Genomic DNA, 20,408 nt, shown 5'->3' with positions numbered 1-20,408 from the left:
AATATCCAAGTTTCCGTTATATAAAAGAAATTTTTAAAAAATCTGATTATAACATTTGGTTCATGAAGAAACTGCAATTAACCATTGTCATTTCTGTTTTGGGAGAGGAACCCCTGTATTAAGTATCTGCTAAATAATTTGTTTTAAATGTCTTGAAGTCATTCGATATCGTGTAACCTAAACCCCTGCATTAGTTTAGGACAAGGGCGCAAACTGGCGGCCCACTACCTTAATGATTTCTTTTCTAAAAATCAATGTTTCTAACATCCAACGGGGATTAAAACAGAAAAAATTAAAACTTCTAAATGTTTTATGACAGCTTTAAACAAAAGTAAAACTTATGACTACAATTCTATGTACCATGTTTCTATCATCAAATGTTGGCAACACTGAATGGAAGTTACTTGTCACGCAGTCATTTTAAACCACGTGATACAATGTCAATAAATTACAGGCTACCATTATAATATGATAGTGTGTGAAAAAAAGTTACCTCAATAACGTATATTTTTTTGCCAATAACAATATCTGAATTTCAAGTTAAAAAATAAAAATAGATCAAGAAGGCAGAACTTTTGAAGAAAAATTTGAGAAGGCATATTGCTTTGTGGAAGTAAAAAATATTCCAACATGTTTGATACGTAGACAAAGAAAGTGGTGAAAAAATATAACCTAAAACGCCATTATGAAACAAATCATAAGAACTCTGATAAATTGATAAATATACAGCAAAGATGCGTGATGACGAACTTAAAGATTTAAAAAATGAACTTAAGTTTCAACAGAGGATATTTTCAAATGTTATCACAACAAATGATGCTGCTGTTAAATGGAGTTACGTCATAAGTGAAAAAATTGATCTGGCTTCGAAACCTTTTATGATAGAGAATTTATTAAAAATTGTATTTTAAGTGCAGTCGAAATCATATGTCCGGAAAAAAGCAAGCATTTCAAAGTATAAGCCTATCAGGAAATACAGTTGCAGAGCGTGTTGAAGATATAGCAGAGAACTTTCAAGATATATTGCGTGAAAAGATAAAGAGTTTTGTGCGTTTACTAATGCAGTTGACGAATATAGAGACATTATTAATACTTCCCAGTTAGCAATATTTATTCGTGGCGTTGATGACGATATCAATGTGACTGAAGAACTATTAGATATAGTGCCTATGTGAGGAATAACGACAGGAAATGACTTATATTTGTGTATTGAGAAAAGTCTTGAAAATGCTCACGCGGACAGGTCAAAAAGACTTCGTGGCGTCTTTTTAAAAAGATTTTTTAACTCTTAAAAGAAATTGACATGTTTACTTCATCCAAAGGAAAATGGATTCCTCAGCTCACCGATGAAGATTGCTGCAAAGACTTCGCCTTTTTTAGTTGACATAACAAGCCACTTGAATACTTTGAATATTGCTCTGCAAGGACATGAACAGTTGATATGTCATTTCTGGCAAAAGTCTATCTTTGGCAAACCCAGTTGTCAAAGAAGAATTTAGCTCACTTTCTACACTTAAATCGATTTCTCGAAATAATAATGATGCTGAAAATATTCCTCAAATTGAAGAATTGAAAAACGATTTTCTGATTTCAAACTGTCTCATGTGACAGTTTGAAAATGAATTATTATCATTCAGTTCACATTTTTTAAATAATATTGAAGATGTTGGCGAAGAATTACAAATGGAAGTAATTGAACTCCTCCAGTGCAATACTGAAATAAAAAATAAATATAACTAATTGGGCATACCAGATTTTTATAAATAACCCGGCAGTAAATATAAATATCCCAAATATAAAATTTATTGTTCAAAACTGTTGTAAATCTTTGGAAGCACCTATGTATATGAGGAATTATTTTGTATATGAGGAATAGGTCAAAGTTCCGCTCACGGATAAAAGATTCGAGATTACATGCAACGCTTCATATTGCTACACAAACGAAAAAGCAGATATTGACATGGTAGTACAGAGAAAAAGATATCGGATTTCAGGATCAAAATTAAATTAAAAGAAGGACTCGTAGATAAAAATCTTTATTTTTGTAAGTCAAAATTATATATTTAAATAATTTTCTTATAAAGTATGAATAAAATTTAATTGAACTTATATTTTCTAAACTTGATATATTTTTAAATTTTAAAAATATAAATAGTTATAAATTTAAAATTTAAATGGTGGAGTGACTGTTTACGTAAGTCGTAAAGGCCCGGCAACAAACCGGCCATTCTTAGAACCTTTCTTTTTTAGTTTATGTTTTGGTTCGCAGAATAATATTCATTACGGCCAGCATCTGATATACATCTAATTGACTGGCCCTTTGCTGCGTTTGAGTTTGAGACACCAGGTTTAGGATAACACAAACCCAAAGTTCTCGGCCTAACAATGAAAAAACGACTGCATAATTTCAAAATTATTTTTGTTTTCAGCATAATCTCCCTTAAGACTAATACATTTATTCCAGCGTTGCTCCAGCGCCATTATCCCATCCCTTTAGTGGTTCTCAGTAAGACCTGCAAACTATCCCTCTACAATTGCAATCAATTCATGATTCGAAGAAAAACGCTGACCAGCGAGGAAGAGTTTTAGTTTTGGGAAGAGATAGAAGTCAGAGGGAGCCAAATCTGGGGAATATGGTGGATGTTCCAACAATTCATAGTGCAGATCCCTTAATTTTCCCATTGCCAAAATACCTTTTGTGGGCAGGTGAATTGTCCTGATGAAAGATGATTTTTTTCTTCTGCAAACCGGGTCTTTTCTCACGAATTGCTTCGTATAGTCTGGTTAAAAGATCTGAATAATATTCCCCTGTTATTGTTTTACCATTTTCAAGATAATTCATAAACAAAATGCCTTTAGTATCCCAAAACGCTGATACCAAGACTTTTCCTGCTGATAGAACCGACTTTGTCTTCTTTGGCGCTGAACAACTGGCTTCTGTCCACTGTTTTAACTGCTGTTTGGATTCTGGTGTGTAGTGGTTAATCCAAGTATCAGTCATATAATAAATCGACTCACAAAATCAGATTGATTCTTGTTAAAACGCTCCAAGCACTGTTCAGAGAGTTTCAAGCGAGTGCGTTTTTGATCTGCTCTGATCAAGCGCGGCACCCATCTTGCGCAAAACCTTTTCATTTACAATTCTTCATGCATAATATATCCTGCATCTTCTTTATGAATGCCTATCGTCTCATCAAATTCACTCGCCGGTCATCCAGTACCATATCGTGCACTTGATCAGTGATTTCTGTTGTTGTTACACTTTTTGGCCGTCCTTCGCGTGGATCACCTTCAATGGTGGTACGGCCACGTTTAAACCAGGCAGCCCATTTCTTAATTGTCGAAAACGAAGAAGAAGAGTACTAATAAACTTTTGCGAACTTCGAATGAATTTCTTTTGTCGTTAAATTTACAAAGAATTTTATAACCGCACGATACTCAATTTTATCCATTTCAAAGGATACAGACAACACTTTTGCTTCAGACAGCTGTATAAAACAAACTACTTGATAGAATGTCTTGCAATTTCACATGGATACTTATGACAGATGCACCAACGTAGAAAAAAAATCTTGCCGTTAGTGTTGCCATGTATGGTCGAGGCAGAGAACTTTTCAGACCACCCTCGTATAACCAACTGTACAGGTCCTACCTCGGTCTCTTAAAGCATAATCGATTATATATTTCACATAGGAAGACGTCATGCACTAACTATGCTTCAGTCTTTCGCAGTCTTCATTTCACCTAAGGCCGATTCTACAAATTACAATTCAAACAAACCGCATGTAAATATACACACCTCAATTACATTACATGCAAACTTCAGCTTTCTTATCCTTATAAGGACTGGCTTAAAGGGGCGAAGCAAGAATGCTTTTCATCTTCCCCGTTATCTGTAGAGGACAGTGTAGGGATAAGGTGTTATTTAGCTATTAAAGCTCTGATCATGGCAGGAGGGTAATAGCAATAGCCGAGTCTCAGTTAGATCTTCATTGGCTACAGCATTTGCATCCATTATCCTCCAAGGGTATTACTCACCGCATCTCACAGTCGATTCCGATTCCTTCCCAGCTGACCTCTTTTCCAAACTTCAGCTAACAGATATTATAGTATTAATATATGTTTCGAGTTTACTACTAAAAGGTGCTTTATGTATTCTTCAATAACTAAACAATTTTTAGGTTTAAATTTATATGTAGGTTTAATAGATCAAGATTGTTCAGTTCCTAAATTATTTCTTAACTAAAATCTGTATTCCTTTTACTTTAAATGTTTTATTCCAAAGCTAATATTACTAATATTTATAAGCCAAAATGGGAATTGTTGAATGATTCTTGGATTCCCAATAACATCAAGTTTATTATTATTATTATTACGGTCAACTCCAAGAAATCCCTAGAGTCATCGAAGGAGCGCCAATACATCATATATAATATATACCTAGTAACCTAGTATATCTAGTATACCTAGTATATATACCTAGTCCTTCTTTTGGACTCCACTCCTGAATAAACTACTCTCTGATATCTCTCCATCAACCATCCTCCTATCCATCTCACCAACCCTATATCCATTCCGATGTGCTGCAGTTTACTGATTAGAATTACATGTGATATCCTGTCAAATGCCTTAGCAAAGTACAGCAATATCACTGTAAATCTATTACCCTTATCCAGTTCACTCGTCAATGTATTATAAAACGTGAGCAATTTACAGAGGCATGATCTACTCTTCACAAAACATGCTCTCCTGAATACAGTATCCAATTTTCATCTATCCATTCCTGTATTTTGCTCTTGACTAATATCTCCAAAAAAACCTTGACAACGATTCCTGAACTCATTCACAGTCATGGCACCCACAACAAACTATGACAGCTCATTCCACTCGTTCACCACTCTCCAAGTAAAAACCTAGTTCTAACACCCTTGCTAACTACACTTTTGCTCATTTTCATGGATGGCCCCTAGTTCTCCCATCACCAGACCAGATCTTAAAATTTTCCTCTGAATTAATCTTGTAAAAACCCTTCAGTAATTTGAATGTCTCAATCATATCACCCCTTTTCCGCCTGTCAACCAATTTCTGTAACCAACGGATCTTCAACCTGTTCTCGTAAGGTTCATTCCATAGACCAGCTATCATCTTGGTCATTCGCCTCTGGATCTTCTCTAAAAATCGTTGTCAAGGTGTTGGAGATATTAGCGAAGAGAAAAATACAAGAATGGATAGATGAAAATGGGATACTGTATGGAAGACAAGATGGTTTTGTGAAGAATAGATCATGCATCCGTAACTTGCTCACGTTTAATAATACAATGACGGCTGAACTGGATAAGAGTAATGGGTTTACAGTGATTCTACTGGACCTTGCTAAGACCTTGACAACGATTTTTGATATGTTGATCGGTCGATAATTTGCAACAGCAGTCTTGGAACCTCCTTTATGCAATGGAACTATTTCTCCCTCTTTCCATCCCCTCGGAGCTAACCCAGACTTAAATTAAACAATATGGTCAAGTGAGCTGACAATTCCTTTGCCGCGTCACGTAAGACTCGAGCTGGTATACCATCTAATCCCACAGATGTATTAAGGTTCTGTAATATACTATTCACCTCCATTTCATTCACTTCAATTCCTATATCAGCTGTATCAGACATTCGTTCTCTCATTCCTGCAATATCACAGCCTGGATGATATACTCTTGCAAAGTATTCGTTTAGTAATTCTGCTACTTCAGCTGACTCGGTTACCTCCCTGCCATCGGCATTCCTCAAAATCATTTTGCCGTATACATTTTTTTCTTTTACTTGCAGCATATCGAAAGCGCTGTTTGGGGTTCACTTTAGCTTGTATGGCTAATTCCCTTTCCTAATCTACTTTTGCTTTTCTTACCACACTAGTTACCCTTCTGGCCTGTGTTTTGTACTGTTCGTGTGCCTGCAGGTCAAGTTTCTCCTTAAATTTCATCCACAACTGTTTCTTTTCTTGCAGCTCAAGTTTAATGGTGTTATTCATCCATTTAACTCCCACTTCATTTACTCTCCATACTCTCGGTATGCAGTCAGCCATTTCCTCCCTCGAATGCTCCTTTACCAGTTCCCACGCACCATCAACATCCAGCCCTTGCAGTTTAACATGCCATGGCACTGGTCCAAGCAATCTTCTAAGCTTGTCATACTTACCACCCAGGTAATTCCACATATACCATGTCTTAATTGAAACTTCCACACATTTAGCCTTTCCCAGATCAAGAACTTATTATCACTCTCACCAATTGGTGGCAATATGGTCATATTCATAATAGTCAATTTCTCAGATGAAATTACTAGGTCAAGCACTCTCGAACACCTAGTATATTCCATTACATGATGTCTCAGGTATTTATCCCTTAGTAACTACTTAAAATTCAATTACTTCCTCCCATTTATCCTCTTCTCCCTCCAAGCAATGTTACCATAGTTGAAATCCCCAATAATAATTACCTGTCCTCCGCTCATTGATCTATTTGCCTATGCATACTATCTCCGTCATCTATTCCATCGCTTGGTCTATAGCAGCACCCAACTGTAAATTTTGTTCTGCTGACCTCAATCTCACACCAGATAGTGAAAATGTGCTATTTTCACAATCCTGAAATTGAACTCATTCACTTTGGCTGTTGTTCGTTGGCCATCATCAATAATACTCTCCTGATTCTTTTCTATTTGTTTTTCCTGAACACGTTATACCCCTCACATTCTATCCCACTAACTATATCATCTTCTGTTAGCCATGTCTAACTAATGCCAATAACTTGCGGCCAGGAAGAGCTAACCAAGGCCAAAAATGTCTCCTTCTTATTCCGAATACCTGGTATTCGGAATTCCACCCCTATTTTGACGCCTTATACTAACTGTCCCATTTTGGTCTGTATTTCTTCGTCCTAATTCAGGCTTATTATACACATTCTTATACTTAACTGCCTCATTGATGTCTGCATGTCCTCTCAACAGCATCCCCACCCTCCGTAAATGTCCTAGTTTCCCTGATTCTGCACATCCATTTTCACTTCATTACAGCAACAATTTTTCCAGTCCTCGATCACCAAATCCATTCAGACGCAAATCATCCTTCTTGTATAAGTCCTTTCGCCCGTCAAACTCACTCCACACATCCACAAACTCCACACCGTCACTTGTTTACCTTTAAGTCCAACCATAACCAGTGCTTTGTTTACTGAAATGTTCTAGATTATAGCTTCAAAATCATCCGTACGCGCGAATTTCCTTCCAGTCATTTCATATATTCTATTTTGTTTTGTTTACAAAAGAAAACGAGATACTCGAAGTAAAAATTAGAATATTTGAAAATTGAATTTTAACAATCACTGGTACTGCAATTGGCACAAAGATATGTTTAAATTATCTTTCGTGTTATGCACTCAGAAAATATCCATTATGCATAAAATATATAACGGATTATACTTTTATTATTATTTTTATTTTAATAATACATTTTATTTAATATACTTTTATCTAATATTTTGGGATTGCGCACAAACAGATGCGATGTTTGAAAGAGCTCTTAAAAAGAGCAATCGTCCATATTCCAGAGACCCAACACAAAGAGCTATTAAAATTAGGCTTAATAGCGTAAATCATAAAATAAAAACAAACATTCTCGTTCGATGATTACAAATTTGGATTCGCATCTACTGATTCAAATGTGTTGGATTCTTTTATTTCCAAGTCAAGGTTCAAGCGTTCTGTCACATTTTCTCAAGAATTTACTAAATTAATAACTAAGTTTATTTAGAATATATTTACAAGGTCCAAAAATGCTAACTGAAAATAGTGGAATGTGTTCTGCTATTTTTCAAATATTTTAGGGTTTTAAGAAATGTATAACTGTTTTGTATTAGAAAAGTTTATTTAGTAAAGCATAAGATACAGTCCGCGGGACGTTTGCGACCCTTTCGATTATTTAATGTGGCCTTTGCTGTAAATTGAATAAACAGGAGAAAAAATATTTGTATAATATTAAATTATTTAAAAAAAATCAGTAGATTCATATATTTGTATTGTTAATGTAATTCTTTTATTGGAAACTTTAACAGAAATCGAAATCAAGTTTGTCACGTGCGCTAAACAAATAATAAAATTTGACTGGTCATTTTCCCTCAACTTGGCACCAGCGACACCTGCATAAAACGATCCAGTATATTATGACTAGTAGGCAGGTACTTTCATCGCCACATCTTATGTTCAAGTCATAGTAAATGTACCTTTTTGTGTGTTATTGTTTTATTTTAATATATTTTTTCAGTTTGAAAATAGTTACTAAAGCAGTTTACTTGTAAACATTACAGATAAATTAACTCTAAATGTGGAAAAAGAAAGGATATTATTTTAGACCACATACGTACTTGAACAAACTTTCTCTATCATGAAATTAAATAAGTTACCACTACGTACAAATCTCACGGATGCACGTTTGTGAGACGTATTGATAACAGCAACTTCCAATTTACCTGTGGTATCAGAAACCTTGTTGATTTGAATGCCATTCAAATGTTTCTTTCAATAAATATATCAATCGAACATTATACAAGTTTTATTTTTAAAAATGTTACTTTTAAAAAACTCTGATCTCATAAATGTAACAACTGTTACATTTATGAGGGCAGATTTTAAGTGACAACATTTAAAGTTGTGCTCTCGTAATCAAGAAGAAATAAATTAAAACAAAATAATAATTATCCATTTAAATAAAATGTTATTTATAAAAAATAGGAAAAACGTTAATTTCATTAATTTATAAACTAAATATAATGCGATATTTAACAAATTTTTTATTTTAATTTAAGCCTTCAAAGTACACCTTTTATTTATTAATATAAATTTTATAATTCTGTTATTTCTAAACGAATCGCTAAATAGCTCAGATCTATCCGTTAATTAATAGAAATAGCAAACTCAGCAACAGAATTAAATTGCAACTACCAGATGACGATTCGTCCTATAATCACCTATGCCTCTCCGGCCTGGAGCCACGCCGCTAATGCTAACGTTATCAAAATACAGCGAGTGCAGAACAAGTGCTTGAGAATGATTCTGAACGCCCCGTGGTATGTTAGAAACAATCAACTCCATAGAGACACAAATATTCCCTATATTTTCTCTTTTCTACAATCCTTAGCATCCAAGTTTTTCCTAAAGACGTCCACACATCCCAACGATTTGGTTCAGCATACGAGGCAACGGACATATTCAAATATAAAAGACCGAAAGCTATATTAGCCTCCTATAACGATACTTAATCTCCAGGCCCATTCAGGGCGAGCAAACTGCTCGTAAATGTTACCCTCACTGTAACCACAACAGATAGCGAGGAATATGAAAAGCATTTTGCTTCACCCCTAAAGACGTAAATGTCAATTGAATCGCTAGGATTCTGGATTTTATAATGCTCTCAAAATAATATCTTGGGTTCTCATACCAATAAAATATAAAATAAATAAAATACAAAAAATAAAAATCAATGTCATATTAATTATTATAAAATTGCTTGGGTAACGTTACGATCAATGTAATAATAGTAAAAAGTTTTATATTTGATATTAATATTAATATATCATGGGTACTTCATACTAATAAAATATAAAATAAAATACAAAAAATAAAAATCAATGTTGTATGAATTATTATAAAATGGCTTGTGTAACGTTACGATCAATGTAATAATAATAATAAGTTTTATATTTGATATTAATATTAATATAGAAAGAAGAATTAATGTTTAGAAAAGAAGGAAGACTATTCTAATATCCAAAATAGGAAAAATTAGCAGGCACTGAAGATAATCAGAAGTGAAAGAAATGAGTGTAAGGATCTCTTGCACGTTTGAGAATTTTTTCTGATAGGAACACAGGGGATTCTTGGAAAAATAATGATACGCAATTTTATTATTCCAAGTGATAAAAGAAGAAACGGTAAAAACGTGAAACAAGTATAGAACTAGCTTTATCGCTCATCCGAGCAATTTTTTTTTTGCATATTTTACTTTCACGAATTTTAAACAAGGAATAACATTTTCAGGTTGAATTTAAGAAGAATGCAGTAATTACAATAATATTGTAATTTGTAATAATTTGCTGATAAACGGTGAATTTGTATTCTTGCTAGCATGATGCGTTTTTAAATTTCTGCTTTATGGAATAGATAGGAATATAAGACCATTGATTATATCCCTGTACTCATATTCCAAAATGGTAGCTGAAATCAAATGGGACTATCACAGACAATTTCCAGCATGAACCTGAAGTGAGACAGAGGTACAAGATATCGGTATGATTTAACTGCTTCTTGGAATAAACGAAGCTTCAGAATAAAATTCAGATTATTTTTATAGCGAAGTGACAGAAAGAAGAATAACGAAAGCTTTCTGATTGTACTGATTGTACTTAGCGGAGAACAGGTCAGCACAAGCTAGAGCATGTGCATACAATTTGAGAATTTCAAATACGTCTTAGACAGTATTCATAATAAATATCGGAAAGAAAAACAATATTCGTGTCTATGGTAGTGAATCTTAGACCCTTTTAGAGGGGCCCCCTCACAGGACTTGAGGCTTTTATAAGTCCTTGAAAGGTCAGGAACTTCAAAAAAAAAAAAAGGACCTGAAATTTGAACAAGCCCTTCTTTTTATATAGTCGAAAGCAAAATGCAGGTGAAGAATTGAGTAGCGAATTTTGTTGGGAGTGTTGGGAGTGTCTTCTATTATCTACCCCAATGATCTTATTATGGTGTAATGGAAGAAAAAAAGTAATACAGTTATTTAGATAAATAAATGGTTTAGATAAAGTATCTTAATATACACAACAAATGTATTTATTAATATCGATTTTATAATGCTGATGCACTGTAACCAAATGGTTAGTAACTTTGCCGTGGTTACTGAAAATTATTTGAAAAAAATATTGTGGTAAAAATTTCACATAAAAATAAAAGTACCCGATAACTTCTCTCAATTGAGATACTCGTATAAAATAGATACTATAAGCTGTCAACAATCAAGCCACATGACAAATGCTATATTTGCTATCAGATAATCTTTCATTATCTTTTCTGTGATTATTTGAAAAATCGAGTTCTAATGTATTTACATAATTAGATAAGCGACTTTCATATAGTAGACGCTCAAGCTCTTATTATTATTAATGGTTTCCCTTAAGGGAATGGTTTTCCTCGCCAAATGCTTAAACGACGTCACAAGGACTTTTTCTTTTAAGTAAATCATAATGGATGTGATCGAGTTCTCCATGATTTGCAGACTACGCACATGCGGCTAAACTTGATTACATATCTTTTCATGAGCTACAACGATGTTTACCTTCCATCTCACAATTTCTTCCTGTCTGACCAATGTAAGTCTTTGCACAGTAACATTAATTTGTATTGATATTTGGTTATTTCTGGAATAAATTATTGTTTTTTTATTGGAATTATTGGAATAAATTACTGTCACGAGACTGTACAGCTTTCGACTGGCTTCTAATCAAACTTAATATTTAGATCTTGCAGAGATTCGACAAGAGTATACATTCCACCTCTGTTTAATATCTGTATTTCAAACATGGCTTCCCTGGATAAAATAGACTAGAAACTGCTCTATCTTATTGTAACTGTTCAGAATGTAATTACGATATCCAGATGCCTAGCTAGTGCTTCTTTGCATCTTCCATTAAATACAAAAGAATCTAATCAGAAAATAATACAAAAATGTTCGTTGGAGGCTAATGTCGCGACTTACAACTTAGTAACCTAACACTATGCGGGGCGGGGGGGGGAGCGGATTATGGTGGACTTCTGGAAATATATCACCTTGTACATTTTTGCTGATAAAAACATCCTTAAAAGAGTAACTTTATTATTATTATTATTAATTATTTAAATATAAATATAAATATTAAAAACAAGACAGATAGATACCAAGTATGCCTAAAGACCGCCATAATCACACCCATATACAAACATGGAAAAAGAAATTTAATCAGCAATTACAGACCCACAGCAACATTACCAATTACCAATCAAATTATGGAGCGGATCGTACTGAAGAAACTCACAGCATATACAGAGACCTTTCATATTATCCCCAAAACACAATATGGCTTTCAGAAAAATAAGGGAACAACATCTCTCCTGGAAGGCTTTACAAACGTAATTAATACCGTCTTGGTAGTCTTTATTGATCTAACTAAAGCATTCGATACACTCACACATCAAACCTTGTTAGAAAAGCTGAGGCATGTTGGAATAGACTCTTCACAGGTGGTTTACAAACTACCTTCACAATAGAAAGCATATCACACGTATCGGGTCAAACCGAAGAGGAGAGCTACCAGTATGGAGTACTGGTAGCTCTCATCTTCTTCTTAGGGGAGGGTACAGCTTCAGGGAGCTGTACCCTTCCCTAATTAATCATAACTAATAAACGATATTAATCAGTTACCTCTCAAAGGTAAGATATTCCAATACGCACACGACACAGCGATAATATAAATCCATAATAACACAAACATACCCCAAACAAATATGCAACATGACATAAATCTGATCACAGACTGGCTCACGAAAAACTCCATACACCTAAACTCAGATAAGACAAAATTAATGATATTCAGAACTCCACTGACTCGACCAGTTGATAACAAATATATAACCATCCAACATCCATTCTCCAACATAAAAAACACACAAAACATCGAAACCACTACAAACCGCGACTTACAACTTAGCAACCTAACATTATGCGTGGGGGAGCGGATTATGAATCACTCAAGATTGAAAAACGATACCTTGGAATTTACTTGGAATTGAAAACGTACGATACCTTAGAATTTACTTCGATGCAGATATGAACTGGAATAGTCACATAAACCATCTACACAACAAACTCCGAACAATAACTGCAAACTCTACAGGTTAAAAGACATAGTTCCCACACGCCTAAAAACAGTAATATACAAAGCACTATGCCAAAATATACTAAGATACGCTATAACAACTTATGCTTTCAGTGCACCCTACAAACTAAATAGATTAATGTCGTTACAATACAAAATCATAAAACTGATCATCTGGGAACAAAGAGACAATAACGACTTTATATACACTGTAATGTCAGAACACAAAATACTGACAGCAAAACATTTATGTCACTATGCAGCTTTGCTAAACATTATTTCGTTACCAACTACAGGATAGTCAGAAACACATATCGCATAACAAGACACCTCAGACAACTAATTATATCACATATAAATACAATAATCACTACGGAAAGGCCAGTTCAGCGACGCATTAATACATTCCAAGTGTGTGTGTGTGTGTGTGTGTGTGTGTGTGTGTGTGTGTGTGTGTGTGTGTGTGTGTGTGTGTGTGTGTGTGTGTGTGTGTGTGTGTGTGTGTGTGTGTGTGTGTGTGTGTGTGTGTGTGTGTGTGTGTGTGCGTGCGTGCGTGCGTGCGCGCGCGCGCGCGGGCGTGCGAATTTCACAATCATAGATTTATTAGCTTCCCAACACAGCAAAAAAACAATAAATAATAACCAACTGCTGTCATCCGCAGATAAGCTTACGTATAAGCTTCGAGGATGAAAGCAGAGAAATTAGTTCTCATCCAAGATGTATCATATGTAACCAAATGCATGTAATGTATGTATCACATGTAAACCAATGTATGTAACGTATGTATTATATGTAAACAAATGTATGTAATGTAAGTATCATATGCAAACAAATGTAAGTAATGTATCACATATAATCTAATGTATGCAATGTAATAAAAAAAGAAAAAGAAAATTAACTGAATTTGACTGCCGAATTGTTATAAACCTGTATGAAATGCATGTCATGAATTGTGGCTAGTTACCCGCTATCACCCTAACTAATGTGGAATTGTTTCAAGCCATTTCAGGATTCTCGTACTCAGGGTGGTGGTCTCACACCTACTAATGAAATTCATCTACCATTTGAAAACATTTACCAATATTGATTCCCCCCCTGCTGGATTCATCACCAAAACTTGTTGCTTTGCTCTCCAACCAAATGTAAATTTTACTTTTTTGATTAGGTGTGATAGAAATGGACAAAGTCGTTTAGTTCAATTTCAGTATGTTTCCGTGAGATTAATCTGTCATCAATAGTAAGGTTTTCTTGAGAAACCTATTCATCGATAGCCATCTTGCATTTATAGTATTTATATTCACCGATGTTCTAATATACACTAATTAATAGACAGAGTTTCAACTTGATTAATTAACACAAAATAAAAAATAAAGTTTAATATCACCGTGTCTTATGCATGGAGAGAGAGAGAGAGAGAGAGAGAGAGAGAGAGAGAGAGAGAGAGAGAGAGAAGAATTATTACAAAGTGGGTTTCTTAGAGTTATAATTAAGAATATTCCTTGGAGATGGTTAATTCCTTGTTTACATACGGATATTAATTTCTGCATGAAAAGATATGAAGAAACAATCTCTATCTCAAGTAAATTTAAAATATTTTCTTTGTTGGAGACATATGTATGCAAGGCATTATCGTGTGGGAAAATAGTGAATGCAAACTAAATAATTTTCCCATTTCCTTAATCCCACAACAGAATCAAAAAATAAATCAAAATGTAAAATGAAATTGTAAAGAGATAAAAGATTACCGTTTTAGATGTTTTAAATTTACCAGAAGATGATATATTTCTCGAAGTCTGTTGTACACGTACACTGTCATGATGAAGCTCTACACTAACCTCCTTACGCGACCAATTACTATCACTAGTACTTCATAAAATATTTCGAGTATTTTTCATTAATGCTCAATAGAGTATTTTTACATTTTAAGATACGACAATAAAAGTATGAAAGAAAAACGTCTTATATACTCAAGTTGTCCTTAATGTTCATTCTAAGGAAGCAGTATGTAAATTATTGTATGCAGAGAATCTACAACGTTCAAATACATATGTTAGATGAAGCCTTTTATCTTCTCTTCAACATCTACCTGAATTTTTACTTGTTTCTCGTTTTCACTTTAAATATATCACGTTACTTGTAATGGTATTTTCCTTCAAGAAACTCGAGATTTTTTATCTCGAGTTTCATCCTGCAAAGCACAACTATCTTAAGACTATACGCAGTTGATAGTCACTGCAGACTGGATTAACAATCATGTTATGACATGAATTATGTCTATATGAAGCAAAGTTACTTAAGCATGATAGGCCATTCTTCCAAAAGTTCATGTTACTTATGCGCTAATCAAAAACTCAGATCCATGAGGACTTGTAATGAAAAAGTCTTTATATTAGTAACCAGATATCAATCAGGGTAGTCGACAGTACATGGGAAGAGACTACAAATTATTAAATGATGGGATATAAGAATGTATCCCTAGAGTTTGAATAATAAATAGGATACGAGTGAAATGGATCTGTAATCTAATTACGCAAATGATTCCTAAAAATAAGACGATGTGGAGAAATACCGTGTGCATTAGGATGATGCCAATTATGAAAATTAAAAGCAACAAGCCAAAAGAGTCACAATGGAAACATACATTCCCCACACTACTCTGAACTGCCATTCCCTAATTAAACCCTGGTTTTCCAAACGATGTGCCAAGGCTCTACAAATGAAAAAACCAAACATACCGTAATTGGCTCAAATCAAGGACCCCATCCTCCTTTAGAGCTTATACTAAAGTCCGAAAAAGTTGCAAAAAAAAAAAAAAATGAATGCTTGCAAAACAAAGTTCAAAAGAGTAAAATGCAGGAAACTAGCGCTTGTCCAAATGGCATCCGAGCCTTTTGGTCTCTCGCCAAAGCAATTGGCCGTAACTTCTGCCCAACACTACTCCCACTCTATCATACCTAAATGACTCTATTGCATCATCACCCACAGAAAAAGCCACGTGATGGTGAGATACAGCACGTGTGCTAAAAGAGTTTTCAGCTGACTGGCCGTTCCTTTGACCAGGTTGTTTAATATGAGTCTCAGAATAGGGAAGATTCTGCAGGAATGGAAGGAATGTATGGTAATTCCATTGCACAAGGGTGGTGCAAAGACCGATGTATCCAACTATCGACCAATTAGTATCTCAGGAGTGGTGGTGAAGATTTTGGAAAAAAGGTTAGGACTCGCATTCAGAGATCCAGAGATGGTGAGATACAGCACGTGTGCTAAAAGAGTTTTCAGCTGAACTGGCCGTTCCTTTGACCAGGTTGTTTAATATGAGTCTCAGAATAGGGAAGATTCTGCAGGAATGGAAGGAATGTATGGTAATTCCATTGCACAAGGGTGGTGCAAAGACCGATGTATCCAACTATCGACCAATTAGTATCTCAGGAGTGGTGGTGAAGATTTTGGAAAAAAGGTTAGGACTCGCATTCAGAAATGGGCTGAAAGTGGATCTTTATTTTGCAATGAACAGCATGGGTTTACTAAAGGAAGGTCATCTTTTAGCAAATTGCTCACATTCTATAATAATGTTACCGTTGAGATAGACAATGTGAATGGATATACCATGAGACGTTTGTATTTTACTAATGATTTTGACAGAATACAGCATGGAATACTGTTGCATAATTGGAAAAACATGGGACAGGATTTTAAAATATTGGTATGGATACGAGATTGGCAGACTAACATATCAAAAAAGTGCATATGAGGGTGATTTCAGATAAACAGTGGTGTGCCATAAGGATCAGTCCTTGGTTCATAATTATTCAATATATGCATTAATGGCATTAGAAAAGACTTGATCTATACAACGGTTTGTTTAGGCTGGAAATGAGGGCATGTGAAAATGGCTATCAGTTCGATGTCAGTAAATGTAAAGTCATACACATTTGTGTTGATTAGATATCCAGTGTCATAATATTGGGGGGGGGGGGGGGAATTGTGCTAGAAGAAACTGACCAGGGTGGGATCTTGGAGTTTCAGTAGGTAGGAAGTTGAAAATTAAGGACTATATATCAACGACTGCAATACAACTCAGTGAAAAATGGGATGATGCTGAAACGAACCATAGTATTTAAAGATAAGAATTTCATTTTTGCCTCTTTACAAGGCCTTAATAAGATCTCACTTGGACTATTGTGCGGAGATCAAGTCTCCTGGTTTCCATCCATTCTGATACAGTGGAAAGAGTGCAAGGCATTGTGGAATACCGATTATGAAGAAGATTGAGAATTTGTAGAATGCAGACACTAGTAAGCAGGAAAAAGAGGGGTCTTGTGTACTGATAGATAGAAGTTTTCGTATTTTGGAGGGTGTAGGAATCACGAGCGGGGCATCCTTGGAAGTTGAGATAATGAATGTTTCTCTCATAGAGTGGTGTGTGATAGGAATGAATTGTCATTGTATGTTGTGTGTGTGTGTGCAAGAAGTAGAGTGATTTCCAAACAAGGCATGGTTCGGGTCGTGTATGGCTTCATCGATGATTCGCTGGAGTGTTTCTAATAATAATAATAATAATAATAATAATAATAATAATAATAATAATAATCAATTAAATTTCTAAAGTTCTTACAGAAACGTTACACTACTTTATTTACAATGGAAAAGTTGCTACACGTATATACCGTATATATTTTAGTTAGGTTATATTTAATTAGTTAGTGGTTTTTATTATATTTTATGAATTTGCTATATTTTATTAGGATATGCTAAGTGCTATAGTACATTACCATAGACAGCGATGTAGTTAAATCGTTGTAACTGAATAATTTGCTGTTAAATATACTGGCTTCCATAAATTAAGGAACAAAGAGAAAATCATGATAACCAAAAACTGTACGGTGAATGTTTATGCAAGTTGCTGAAAATCAGTATGATATGTTATATTAAAGAAACCAAGAAATACTGTAAACCAATAGTTAATTAATCAGTAATTAATGGATATATGAAGAATGAGATTGTCAAAGTGCCTCAATAAGAAATGTTGTCTCTCCTCTCACTACTGTTTATAATGGTGTCGAGGAGCTCAGTTGGTAATAAAAACCATTACTCTGCAAAGGTTTTCCTTAGTCCCTCAAGGACGGGCGTTGAGAGCCGCAACACGTCTCCCTAGGGCATCCCAGAGATGCTCAATTATATTAAAGTTAGCAGACCTTGAACATATTGGTCAATATCTTCAAGAATAGATATCCAATATCTTTAGATATTGGGTATCTCTTCAACCTAATCTCCAATATCTTCAAATATTTGAGCTTCGTTAAGGAGCTCCAATATTTGATGAGGTCGAGCATTATTGTCTTGTAGGATAAATGTCTGCCCTATCTCAGCTACATACAGACGAAATAGGAATACAGGACCCAGTCTCTATAAGCTGTAGCATTCATGGTTCCACCAGAAGCACATACCACAAGGATGATGTCCCTAGTTCTGATATCAGAGCAGGTCTGGTGTCGCTCTGCAGAGTAAAGCGGGACTCGTCTGGAAACGATACCGACCCCATTGATCTCCCTGCCAACAGGTTCAACTCGCTCACCAGAAAAAACGAGAAAAATCTGCTTTGCATTCTCTTGTTGAATCGAACTCATATTCAAATTCCAGAAATGACCTATAGCTATTTTTCACCTTACCATGTACCGTAAAATCTCCCCTACCTTTGTCCTATGAAACCTCCAATCATCTTCTCATATGTTTCTATGTTATCCCCCCAACTCCTCATCCTCTCTGAACAAAGTCAGCACCTTACAGTATGTTCTCATAGTCCATAGTCCTGAAGTGATCAGGACAGTTTTCGTTTGAACTTCAATTCCACGAATGAGTTTCGATTTTGAAACTGGACCTCAGTTGTGGAATATATGCTTATTATCATAAAAAGGTAAACTGCCGCAGCCTAGAAAACTTCAATTATTATGACACATGGTAGATCATTTTCAGTGTCTTTTGTGAGACTACTGCCTACATATTTAGATGCTTGAACTTACCATAAAACTTTATTTTGTGTGTAGAAAAGGTTTTTCCAGATGTTCAGTTTACAATTCTCACGCGGTATTCGTTTCCAAACCTTTCATGGGACAAATTAATTTAAAAAATATAAAATAAACCTTACACAAATAACGCAACTGCAAGAAGAAAAGCAATGAGATGCTTAAAAAACAATATAATCAATTTCTTCTTATATGAAAAAAGAAAGTGCTTTCGGGTTAGAAGAAAAACAATTTAAATATATGGATATCAGAATGAAAACTGGAAAAATAAAGGTAGAAGTTCTTTTCCCCTTTATTTCAAAACTTTACCTGAATTTGTGTTAACTAATAACTAAACAAGTTTGTAATTACTCTTCTTCTTCTATTTTTTTAAAATGTGTGTTTTAATATGCATTAACCAAAGAGCGAGTTAATTAAATTCCATTTCATTATGAACACTACACCAACTAAAAGTAGTTAAACACACTCTGAATAAAAACGAAAATAAAGCACTTGTTCGTATTTATTTAATTAAATAAATACCTTCAAAGCGGAGCCAATTATTCTAATTATTCTTGGTCCTTTATTTTATCATCTTTCAATTCGCTCAGACTAAGCTTAGTAAAAAAAAAAAAAAAAAAGGCAGAAATTCAATTGTTATTCTCCAGAAACTTTGATGTCTCTTAAAGATTTAAGGGGTGAGTGCACTGTTTGATGGGCGCTTTTAAAAAATAATCTGATTTAATAAACTTTTTATGAATTACGATGTATTTTCTGCAATTCGACGGATCTTAAATTGTACAATTATACTTATATGAAATGCTGTTTCTATTTAAAATGTCAAAAGGTTGTAGGTTTCTTTCCCCCCACTCCCCTGTTTATACAAACAGTTCTTGTTCAGGACGACTGGTCTTTCAAATACTTCCTTGAAAGAATTCCAGTTGAATCCCCCACCTCCTCCCACAAGCTGAACAAACATCAGAAAAGTAATCAAACGTGTCGAAATCAATTTGTACAAATGCTGTAGTGCATCATCCTCATAATGATCTGTGCGAAATTAGCAATTCCTTAGTCCTTATAAGGACGGGCTTAAAGGAGCGAAGCAAGAATGCTTTTCATCTTCCCCGTTATCTGTAGAGGACAGTGCAGGGATAAGGTGTTATTGAGATATTAAAGCTCTGATCATGGCAGGAGGTAACAGCAATAGCCGAGCCTCAGTTAGAACTTCATTGGCTACAACATTGCCATCCATTACCTTCCAAGGATATTGGATTGAATGAATCAATCACCACATCTCACGGTCGATTGATTCTCCCCATCCTTAACAATTCCTTATCCTTATAAGGACTGGCTTAAAGGGGCGAAGCAAGAATGCTTTTCATCTTCCCCGTTATCTGTAGATCTGTAGAAGACAGTGTGTGGATAAGGTGTTATTGAGCAATTAAAGCTCTGATCA

The 20,408-nt window shown here is 34.7% G+C and overlaps 1 long non-coding RNA gene across 1 annotated transcript in view; it reads right to left on the bottom strand.

The window, feature by feature from the left end:
* The window catches only part of LOC150101857 (uncharacterized), a 243,031-nt gene extending 228,065 nt beyond the window's left edge, over positions 1 to 14,966 (bottom strand). The window contains exon 1 of the long non-coding RNA XR_016549077.1: positions 14,696 to 14,966. This is a non-coding gene — a long non-coding RNA (uncharacterized LOC150101857). The remainder of the gene's footprint in view (positions 1 to 14,695) is intronic.
* Positions 14,967 to 20,408: the final 5,442 nt, after the last annotated feature.

Source organism: Typopeltis vanoorti, chromosome 11, assembly GCF_054136105.1.
Source record: "Typopeltis vanoorti isolate ZY-2024b chromosome 11, IOZ_Tvanoo_1.0, whole genome shotgun sequence".
Lineage (NCBI taxonomy): Eukaryota > Metazoa > Arthropoda > Arachnida > Uropygi > Thelyphonidae > Typopeltis > Typopeltis vanoorti.
Note: the sequence above shows the minus strand (reverse complement) of the source record. Positions and strands in the feature narration are given on the sequence as shown.